This window comes from Grammomys surdaster, unplaced genomic scaffold, assembly GCF_004785775.1.
Source record: "Grammomys surdaster isolate TR1022 unplaced genomic scaffold, NIH_TR_1.0 374, whole genome shotgun sequence".
NCBI classification, from domain to species: Eukaryota; Metazoa; Chordata; class Mammalia; order Rodentia; family Muridae; genus Grammomys; species Grammomys surdaster.
Window position 1 is genome coordinate 917,977 of NW_021604793.1, and position 9,773 is coordinate 927,749.

A 9,773-nucleotide genomic window follows, 5' to 3' on the forward strand; every position below is an offset into this window, starting at 1 on the left:
TATTGAGAGAAGGCCTCTTGAGAAAGTTATTTATTTATTTGGGATTACTACGTATAGCCAAGCTGTCCTAGAACTTATTTTCTTGTCAGCCTCCTCCTAAGTATTTGAATTAAGTAGAAGCCACTTGTTTTGCCTGAATGTATGTCTATATACTATCTACATATCACATGCCTACCTGTGGAGGCAAGAAGAGGGCACCAGGTCCCCTGAAACTGGAGTTATACGTGGTTAAGACCTGCAGTGTGGGTGCTGGGACTAGAAGCAAGGTCTTCTGGAAGAACAGCCAGTCCTCTTAACTGCTGAGCCATCTCTCTAGCCTGAGGAGTTAACAGTAGCAATATTGTAGCCATAGTCTCTTTACCAGGGGGGTGGTAATCGAGTCTGTCAGCCTTTTGAAGCTGTTTCTTTCTCAGTGCTAGGCACTGAGCCCAGGGCCTTGTACTCCACCACTGAGCTAAATCCCAACACCCAACACAGTCTTTTTCTTTTCTGATTTTGTTTTTTTGAGACAGGGTCTGGCTATCTGGGTGACCTAGAATGTATATTCCTCATGCTTTTTCTCTGTCTAGAGTGCTGGGATTACAGGCATGCTTCACCAGACCTGGCCACTTTTGCAGCTTTTCTGTTACTCGGCTTTCTGAACTTCCTGTCTGTGATCTTATCTAGCCTCTTAGCATCCTCTATAGAAATTCTTCTATTCTTCTCCCTGTATAGCAAAAGTGAAATAAAGAGGGTTTTTTTTTGTTTTGCTTTGGTTTTAAATATGGAACACTTCACAAATTTTCATGTTATCCTTGCACAGGGACCATGTTAATCTTCTAGATATTGTTCCAATTTTAGTATATGTGCTGCTGAATCGAGCACAGGAGGGTTTTTTGGTGGTTTGTTTTTGTTTTTGTTTTTTTGTTTTTGTTTTTTTCAAGACAGGGTTTCTCTGTGTAGCCCTGGCTGTCCTGGAACTCACTCTGTAGACCAGCCTAGCCTCGAACTCTCGAACTCAGAAATCCACTGCCTCTGCCTCCCAAGTGCTGACATTAAAGGCGTGTGCCACCACCACCTGGCTAGGGTTGTTTGTTTTTGTTTTTCTATTTTGTTCATTGATATTTGACCTACATGTATGTCTATATGAAGGTGTCAGATTCTCTGGAATTGGAGTTACAGAGTTGTGAGCTACCAAGTGAGTGCTGGGAATCAAACCCAAGTCCTGGCTGGGAAAGCAGCCAGTGCTCTTAACTGCTGAGCCATCTCTCTAGCTACTAGTATTTTTTAAAAAAATACCATTATTCTCGAAATTAAACAATGAGGCACTGTTAGCTTCCGAGGTGTTCTCTTCTAATCTTCAGAAGAGAGAATGGTATGGCAAAAACTGACCTTTACTATGTAAAGAAAACTTTGCATAACAGAGATGGCGTCACAAGTCAGAGGGGAAGGGATTTTACATGATATACTGACACACTTCCACATGTAATAGCAACACTTATGAATGCTATTCTAAATGTTTTATGTGTGTTCATTTCCCCCCAATTTTATATCATCAATCTATAACTTTGAAATTCAGACTGATATCAGTTGCCCACTTAACAAATCCATGAAGATGTCCACTAGGAATCATTACACTTACTGTGTCTAAAACAGAATCCCTCTTTCCTCTCCCACACATGCCCTTTTGCCAATGTTAGTATACAAATTAATCAGTTTTCTTTCTCTTTAAGTTTTATTTTTAGTGTATGTGACATGCATGTGAGTACACATCACACATGTATACATATGTAGTATGTGTAGTACATACCACTACATACATGTGACAACAGAGGATATCTAATCAATCTTGTCCTTTCTACTATGAAGATCTTGGGGCTCAAACTGAAGTCATTGGGCTTGTCAGCAAGCATCCTTACCTAACAAGCCATTTTACTGTCTCTCTTTCTTTGTTTTTGAGACAGCGTCTTGTGTATCCCAGGCTGGCCCCAAACTTACTATGTGACCTAGGAGAGCCTTGACTATCTGATCCTCCTGTCTCTATCTCTGGAACACTGGTGAAAACACTGCCATTCTCTGCATAGACAACGGAGGGGATCAAGTCTTCCAAGACACTGTCTTTCTAGAACTCGACTCCACAGTACCATAGAACTAACTTATAGCAGCCATTCTTACCCTGAGGAAACTTCACTAAAGGGTGGACCCAGAAATCCTGAAATAAGCTGTGGCCTCCCAAAATAACCTTGACAACCAAGAACATTGGTCTGTCAGGTAGACCTTCAAACTTACATCCTCTTACCTTGATATCCTAAGTTTCTAAACTACCTTAATGTCTAAACTATAGCATCGTCTCCTAACCTTCAAAAATTAATATTCTTCTCACAAAACTACTGATTCTAAATCATGACCCATTTATGAATCTATTCCAAAGCTCAAAGTTCAGTAAGTTGGAATTTCTGGTTTTGTTGGAGACTTAATTATGATTTTGTTGTTGTTGTTGTTTTCTGGAAGCTGTCTTATGAGAGGATGTTTTGCTGAGAACAGACACATGGTGTTTTTCTGGAAGCTGTCTGGTGAAAGGGTACGTGATGTTTTGCTGGAGCAGATGCTTGAGAGAATATGCAGTGTTGGGAAATCATATAGGTATAACCCAACAGAGAGTGGACAACGCTCTGACATTGGTTCACCTTGCTTTTTTTGCTGATCTTCGCTTGTTGTGACTTTGTAGAGAGAAGTTCACCAAAGAACTTCTGGTGGTATTCCAGCTGCTTCTAGCCATTTCGGGATACTCATGCTGTTGGCTGGAGCCTTGCTGTTTCTTTGAACTGCTGCTGCTGATTCTTGTTTGCTGTTTTGCTAGTGGACTGGACCGCAGAAAACAAAAATTGGAATTGTCCCAAGGAACTACTTCTAAACAGGTCCACATCCCCCTTGTCCTAGTAGCCATCTTCCTCCCCTACCTTTGGTCGGTGGGCTATAAGGAAGGATGAAGGGTTTAAGAACCATTATTAATTTAGGTTTTGAAAAATATAAGCCTACAGTTTAGAGTCTCATCTGAATTGTATGGACATACACTTTCAATGTGCACAGTCTCCGTAAGGCTCGTGTGTTGAAGTATGATCTCAGTGCAGCATTGTTGGAAGATAGGACTAGACCAAGAGAGTTCCCATCTTATCAACAGACCATTCTCCTGATGGGGTTCATCGCTTAATGGGCTGTTGGAGGGGAAGAGACTTCAGAACGTGAGGCCCATTTGGAGTAACAAGATTGCTGGGAATACATCCTTGAAGGGTGTATTGGTTCTTTCCTTCTCTTGTGTGTGTGTGTGTGTGTGTGTGTGTGTGTGTGTTCATATGTACATGCATGTGGAGGCCTAAGGCAGACAGCAAGTATCCAAGATGGAGAGTTAATTTTTATCTAGTTAGCATACAAAACAATGGGTTTCACTGTGGCATTTTCTTCTTACCTGTTTATCATCACCATTTCATGTCTCCCCTCTTGCTGGTTCTTCCTAGTGGTCACCCCTCTGCTTTCATGCCACTCGTCTATCTGTGTGTCTATAGCTAATTTTACGTTCCACCTGTGGTATTTGTCTTTCTTTCTCCCCCCCATCACCCTCTCTCATTCCCACCTCCTCTTCTCTTCAGTTCCCTTGCTTCTTGCCACGAGTCTCTTGCTCTCAGGTCACACATGAATGAAAGCTTGCAAATGAAAGGAATGTGATTTTTTTCTTTCTGAGTCTGGTGAATTTTGTTTAACAAAGATGATCTCCAGTTCTACCCGTTCTCCTGAAAATCACATAGCTTCATTCTTCTTTATAGCAGATTAAAACAAAAAGACAACAAACCTCTGTCATTTATGTCCGTCATGTTTTCTTTATCCATTTGTGTCTTACGTGCATCTAAATTGATTTCATATTTCAGGCTATTATAAATAGTTCCCCACCTGAGCTAGAGAAATGCTTTAGCAATATAAGAGTACTGCCTATTCTTCTAGAGGACCTGGACTTGATTCCTGGCCCACACATGGTGGCTTACAATCATCTGTAATGCCAGCCCCAGGAGACCTGATGTCCTCTTCTGTGGGCACCAGGTACGCAAGTGGTGCATAGACATACATGCAGGCAAAACAGCTTTACACATGAGATAAAACAAAAATGAATAGGTGAGTAGTACCTCAATGCCCAAGAATGGGGCAGCTTACCCATCTCTTCTAAAGGTCAGCTCTTGAGTAAGCCTGGCCTCCTTCCTGTTGACCCTCTTCTCCTGAGTACTGAATTTTGGACAGTAAACTGATAGACCTGGGTCTGGTCACAGGTACCATCAGAAGCTGTGCCACTTCAAGTCCCCCATGTGCATCATACCTGCGTTTATGTCTGGGAAGGACTGGTGTCAAGAGAAGGCACTTGGGCTGGAGAGATGGCTCAGTGGTTAAGAGCACTGATTGCTCTTCCAGAGGTCCTGAGTTCAATTCTCAGCAACCACATGGTGGCTCACAACCATCCGTAATGGGATCTGATGCCCTCTTCTGGTGTGTCTGATCACAGTTGCTGTGTACTCACATTCATAAAATAAATAAATCTTTAAAAAAAAGAGAGAGAGAGAGAGAAGGCACTCTTCTGGTCACTCCTGTCTGCACACTCAGCACTTCTGTCGCCATTGATTTCTTTGATCTTGCAGCTCTTGTTTTACCCACAGAGTGAGGAACTGTCAGCTTAGGATGGGCTGTTTCCAAGAGCATTCACATTTCTGTACATCTCCCTTGAGGTCTGTTCTCATGAGGTTCACTTTCCTTGTACTCTGGCAGCTTTGCTTTGTACAGCTTCTGAAAGATCTTCACTGCTTCGGTGTGTTAGTTTGCTAGTGAAAAGTTCTTTTAGTTATTATTTATTTAAAAATGTCTTTGGGCTCAGTTGGTGGAGTGCTTGCCTTACAAGTACAAGAACCTAAGGTCCCCAGGGCCCATGTAAAAAGCCAAGTGTGGTGTCCCACTTATAATCTCAGTGTCAGAGAGGGAAACACCAGAGGAGTCCTTGGACTTTCTGGCTAACCAGTGTTGTCTACAGGGTGAGACAAGTAGGAGATCTTGTCTCAAAAAACAAGGTGGAAGCCACCTGAGAAATGACATCTGAGGTTGACCTCTGGCCTCCACACCTATGGGAATACATATCCAAGCACCACACACACATATATGTGCACTATGCATGCCTATGCATGCCATGGGTACATCACAGCCATTCACGTATGTGTGTATAGTCCAGGCTAGTCTTGAACTCACAAAGATCTGCCTTCTTCTGCCTCCAGAGTGCTGGGACCAAAGGTGTGCAACACTACCTCAGAGTCCAACATGAGTCTTTATCTTTGCATTTCAACACAGTGTTGCTTATGGTGCACATGCAGCACCTCTGGATCTTTGAAGTTTTCTCACTTGAACTTCGTTGAACTTCTTGAAGGTGAAAGTTTGTGTTTTGTCAGTAATTCTTTCTTCAAATATTCTTTCTGCTCCTTTTTCTCTTCACCATCTGTGGGATTTGATGACATCACAAACTTCTGACGTTCTCTTCATGATTGTTAATTTTTCTTGTTGATCCTCAAACTGTTTAGTCTCGTTTGGGCATTCAAAGCTTGCTTTCTTCTGTCCACTGATGCCTATTGGTGAACTTTTCTTCTGATTTTCATCTGTTACTATATTTTTTCAAAACCAGATTTTTCTATTCTCTATTTGTTTGTTTGTTTGTTTGTTTTAATTTTGGAGGAGAGGCATGTGCCTCACTGGTCCGATGACAATTTGCAGCAGTCTGTTCTCTCCTTACACCATGTAGGTTCTGGGAATTGAGTTCAGACTGTTAGGCTTTGTGGCAAGGTCCTTTACTTGTTGAATCTTCTTGCTGGTTCAAGTTTCAGTCTAAGATCAGGGGAACCCATTGCTTATAGGTTTCTTTTTCTTTTTTTTCTTTTCTTTTTTTTGTTTTTTTGTTTGTTTGTTTGTTTCGAGACAGGGTTTCTCTGTGTAGCCCTGACTGTCCTGGAACTCAAGCTGTAGACCAGGCTAGCCTCGAACTCTCAAACTCAGAGATCCTCCTGCCTCTGCCTCCCAAGTGCTGGGATTAAAGGCGTTTGTCACCACTGCCCGGCTTTAACTTTCTTTTTTATTATGTGAGGTGCATATGTTCTTTGCAAGAGATGCTTTTTAACATTCTATATCATTTCATGTTTATGCCCACTGAAATCTCTGCCCAGCAAGCTTGGTGGTCAACTATTTATTTCATAGAGATTTTCCTAAATGCCTAGAACCAATAAGTCTCTAAGTCTTTGCCAAGGGACTCGGTGCTTGCCGAGGCATGCTTTCAACCTCCAGCCAGGCAGTTTATAATACCCCTTGACTTCCTGTTGGGATAGAGCCTGGAGTTTAACCGATGGTAAGAAACTAAGAACTCCTGTGGTCTTTTCTAACTACACACAGCCCTGTGTATGCACCTACCTAATGTGTGTATTTGTTCTTAATTCCCAGGAACACCTTAAGACTCTCCAAAGCCCTATTACAGATACCACACTCCCTAACTTTTCCTTGTGCTTATCTTCTGCCCCGGCTGTTATCTACTATCACAGAATGCTGCCACATTAAACAGTTGCCTCTCGTTGTCTAGACAAATGTCTCTGACATGCCCAGCGTGGCCCCAGTTCAGTAAGGGAATAAAGAAAAGACAAACAGATCTTCAGAAAATATGAAATATGGTGGATTGGATTTGCTGATGAAGAAGCTCAGGTGCTTATTTTATACAGTTGAACAGAGAAATAGGTTTATTGTATCTATCTGAACAAGGAGGTAGATTATCACATGCACCTAAACAAGGAAGCTGGGCTTATGGCATACAACTGAATCAAGGGTGCAGGCGTAGCTAATCTCAATAGTAGCAATTTCTATAGGGGAGCATTCTTCAGGTGGTAAACATCTGGGAGAGAAATCAATGAAGGACATTTTCTTTGCATACTATCAACACATGCACATGGACCAGTGGAAGACTTTGCCATTCTTCTGAGCTGGGATGGTGGAGGTTTTACCATTTTACAATGGGTCTGAAGCTATGGGGTCCTTGACATGGCTGTGCTCCTCTGTTTATTCAGGACTTCCTCCATTCCCCACAATCCCCAAACAAAATATGTGCTTTCTGCAAGCTGCAAATCAGATCAAATAAAGATAGCCTTCTCTTTTTCAGACCTCTCGTGTACTCTATTTCCTTGGCATGCAGTATTTGGATGGGTGGGTGCGCGCAGAGCTGATGGCATGAACTGGCATGATTCTGAGTTGGCTCTGAAAGAGTTACTTCAGCAGCTGGCATGGTTACTGATCTTTGCATTCTTTTGGAGCGATTTTGCCAGTGGGGCCGGGTTCTGCTCTGTTCCAGTGTGCATTTCTGTTGCTATCCATGTGGCAAGAAGCAGGCAGCCCCACTCTAATACAGCATTGCTATGGTTGTTGTTGGAAATCAGGTATATGTTTCCGGTGAGTCTGCATTGCCACCATTTGCCAAATGCTTCAAAGCTAGAGGTAAGTAACTTAGTGCGTTTTAAGCCAAAGGAAACATGGAGCTAAAGATAGCAATGTGGCAGTTGAAGCTGCTGGTTTGATGGAAAACTGCTCCAAGGGTGTCCTTGCAGTGAACATTGAAACCCTTAAGGTGGCCTAAGCACGATCTTCCAGAAAGCTACTAGACATGTCAAATAATGCGTTTGCTGTGAATGTGACTTTGAAGGAACTTTAAGCCCACTCTATCCCTCTCATGGTTGCCACACTGCTGGCTGCAGGGTGTGCAGGGTGTTGGTTTTCAAGGCTCCCACAGAACTCAGGGGGGAAGGAAGATGGGAGGGACATGTTAAAATGCCTCAAGACTCACTGTTCTTACTAAGATCTATCATTCGCCTTGAATAAACACTCATGGATGCAAACCTTTGAATAAATTTCAAACGTTGTGCTTTTATTGTTTGTTTTTTTTTTATTTTTCGAGACCCAGCCGCCCCTGTCTTGAAAAACCAAAAAAAAAAAAAAAAAAAGAGAGAGAGAGAGATACAGCCTCACTCTCTAGCCCAGGCTGGCTTAGAATCTACTGTAGCTCAGGCTGGCCTGAATGTGTAACAGTTTTCCTGTGAAGGGCTTCTGAGTGCTGGGATTACAGGTATGAGCCACCACACCCAGCTTAATTTCCAGAGCTCTGAAAAAGCTGATCCTTACAGGGCCAGTAAGATTGCATAGCAGGTAAAGGCTCTGGCTAAGTAAGCCTGATGATCTGAGCTAGAACTCCAGAACTCATGACCACCCCATGTGCACCATGACATGTGCTCCCCCGCCAAAAGTAATACTTCTAGTTTAAAAGCTGATCCTGGCAATTTTGTTTATTACTTCCACAGTAATAAACTTATTCCAGCATTTTTGCTAATGCTGCTGCTTCTAATTGCTTTCTTTCTTTCTCTCTCTCTCTCTCTCTCTCTCTTTCTTTCTTTCTTTCTTTCTTTCCCTTTTGCCACATTTATTTATTGTGACACAGCAGGGGTGTTGCTCATATACTATGACACATGTGTGGAAGGCAGAGGACAATTTGAGAGTCAGCTTTCTCTCCACCATGTAGGTCCTGGGCATCAAACTCAGGGTTTTAGACTTGGTGGCAAGCACTCCATCCACTAAACCACTAGTCAGGGTTCTCTTGAGGAATAGAGCTGATAGAATGAATCTATACATATTAAAAGTGGATTTATTAGACTGGCTTATGGGTTGTGGTCCTGCTAGTCCAACAGCAGCCATCCTCTGATGGAAAGTCCAAGACTCTAATAGTTGTTCAGTCCTAAGGCAAGATGTCTCCAAAGATCTTCAGAATGCATTGGAATCCTAAAGAAGTAGGCCCTAATGCCTCAGGAACAGGATAAAATTGCCATTGAGAGTAAGGGGTAAGCAGGCAAAAAGGAAAAGCTTCCTTCTTCCGTGTCCTTTAAACAGGCTGCCGCCAGAAGGTGTAGGCCGGATTGAGGGTGGGTATCCTCACCGAAAATGATGCAATCAAGAAAAATTCCTCACAGGTGAGCCCAGATGCAGTCAAGTTGATAATCAAAAATAGCCATCATACCCCTTCACCAAACCCATTTGTTTTTACGATGTCTTTTACTGTCTCCACCAGTGTCTGTCTTTCTCAAACACTCTCCATCAGCAATCCTGTAGAGGTTAGAAAACCCTCTACCTGTGGAATGTTTCCAGGATCATGGGGTCCTCTCCAGTTTTCACAATGGGCATTGCCACCACCCTCACCTAAACCATGGCTCTCACGTCACTCAGCATTTTCCAATGAAAACCCTCCCTTCCTTCAGTTCAATATGGACATTTAAAACAAGATTGTGAACAAGGGCAAAGGTTTGTTGTTGTTGTTTTTTTCAAATATAAACTCAAAAGAAGACCCAGGATTCCAAGGCTGTGCAGGTAATGTGGTTGCCATTGGACCTATGATTGTAGGTCTGAGAGAGATGTCCAAGGCAACCTCTTGTCATTGGGAAATGGGGGCCTAGCTCAATGCCCCACACCAAAAAGCACAAGCAGTTTATCTCTTGTCAGCCAGGAAATAGCAAACCTCTAATGCCATTGCTGACAGTGCAGCTCTAGACTTGGCTGTAGATAAACATTTCGCACCATCCCCAAAAATTCAACGTTATAAAATATCTATTGGAGTTTATGGTCCTTTGCCCTCAGGGACATTAGGGATGGTTTTGGAAAGGAGCACTTTTGCTTCCTAAGGATTTATTGTGCATCCAAGA

General features: G+C 42.6%; 1 non-coding gene across 1 annotated transcript; it reads right to left on the reverse strand.

Moving 5' to 3' along the window:
• Window positions 1-757: 757 nt before the first annotated feature.
• On the reverse strand, window positions 758-864 carry LOC114632629. The gene has a single exon (XR_003713118.1). It is a non-coding gene; the product is annotated as a U6 spliceosomal RNA (small nuclear RNA).
• Between the last annotated feature and the right edge of the window lie 8,909 nt (window positions 865-9,773).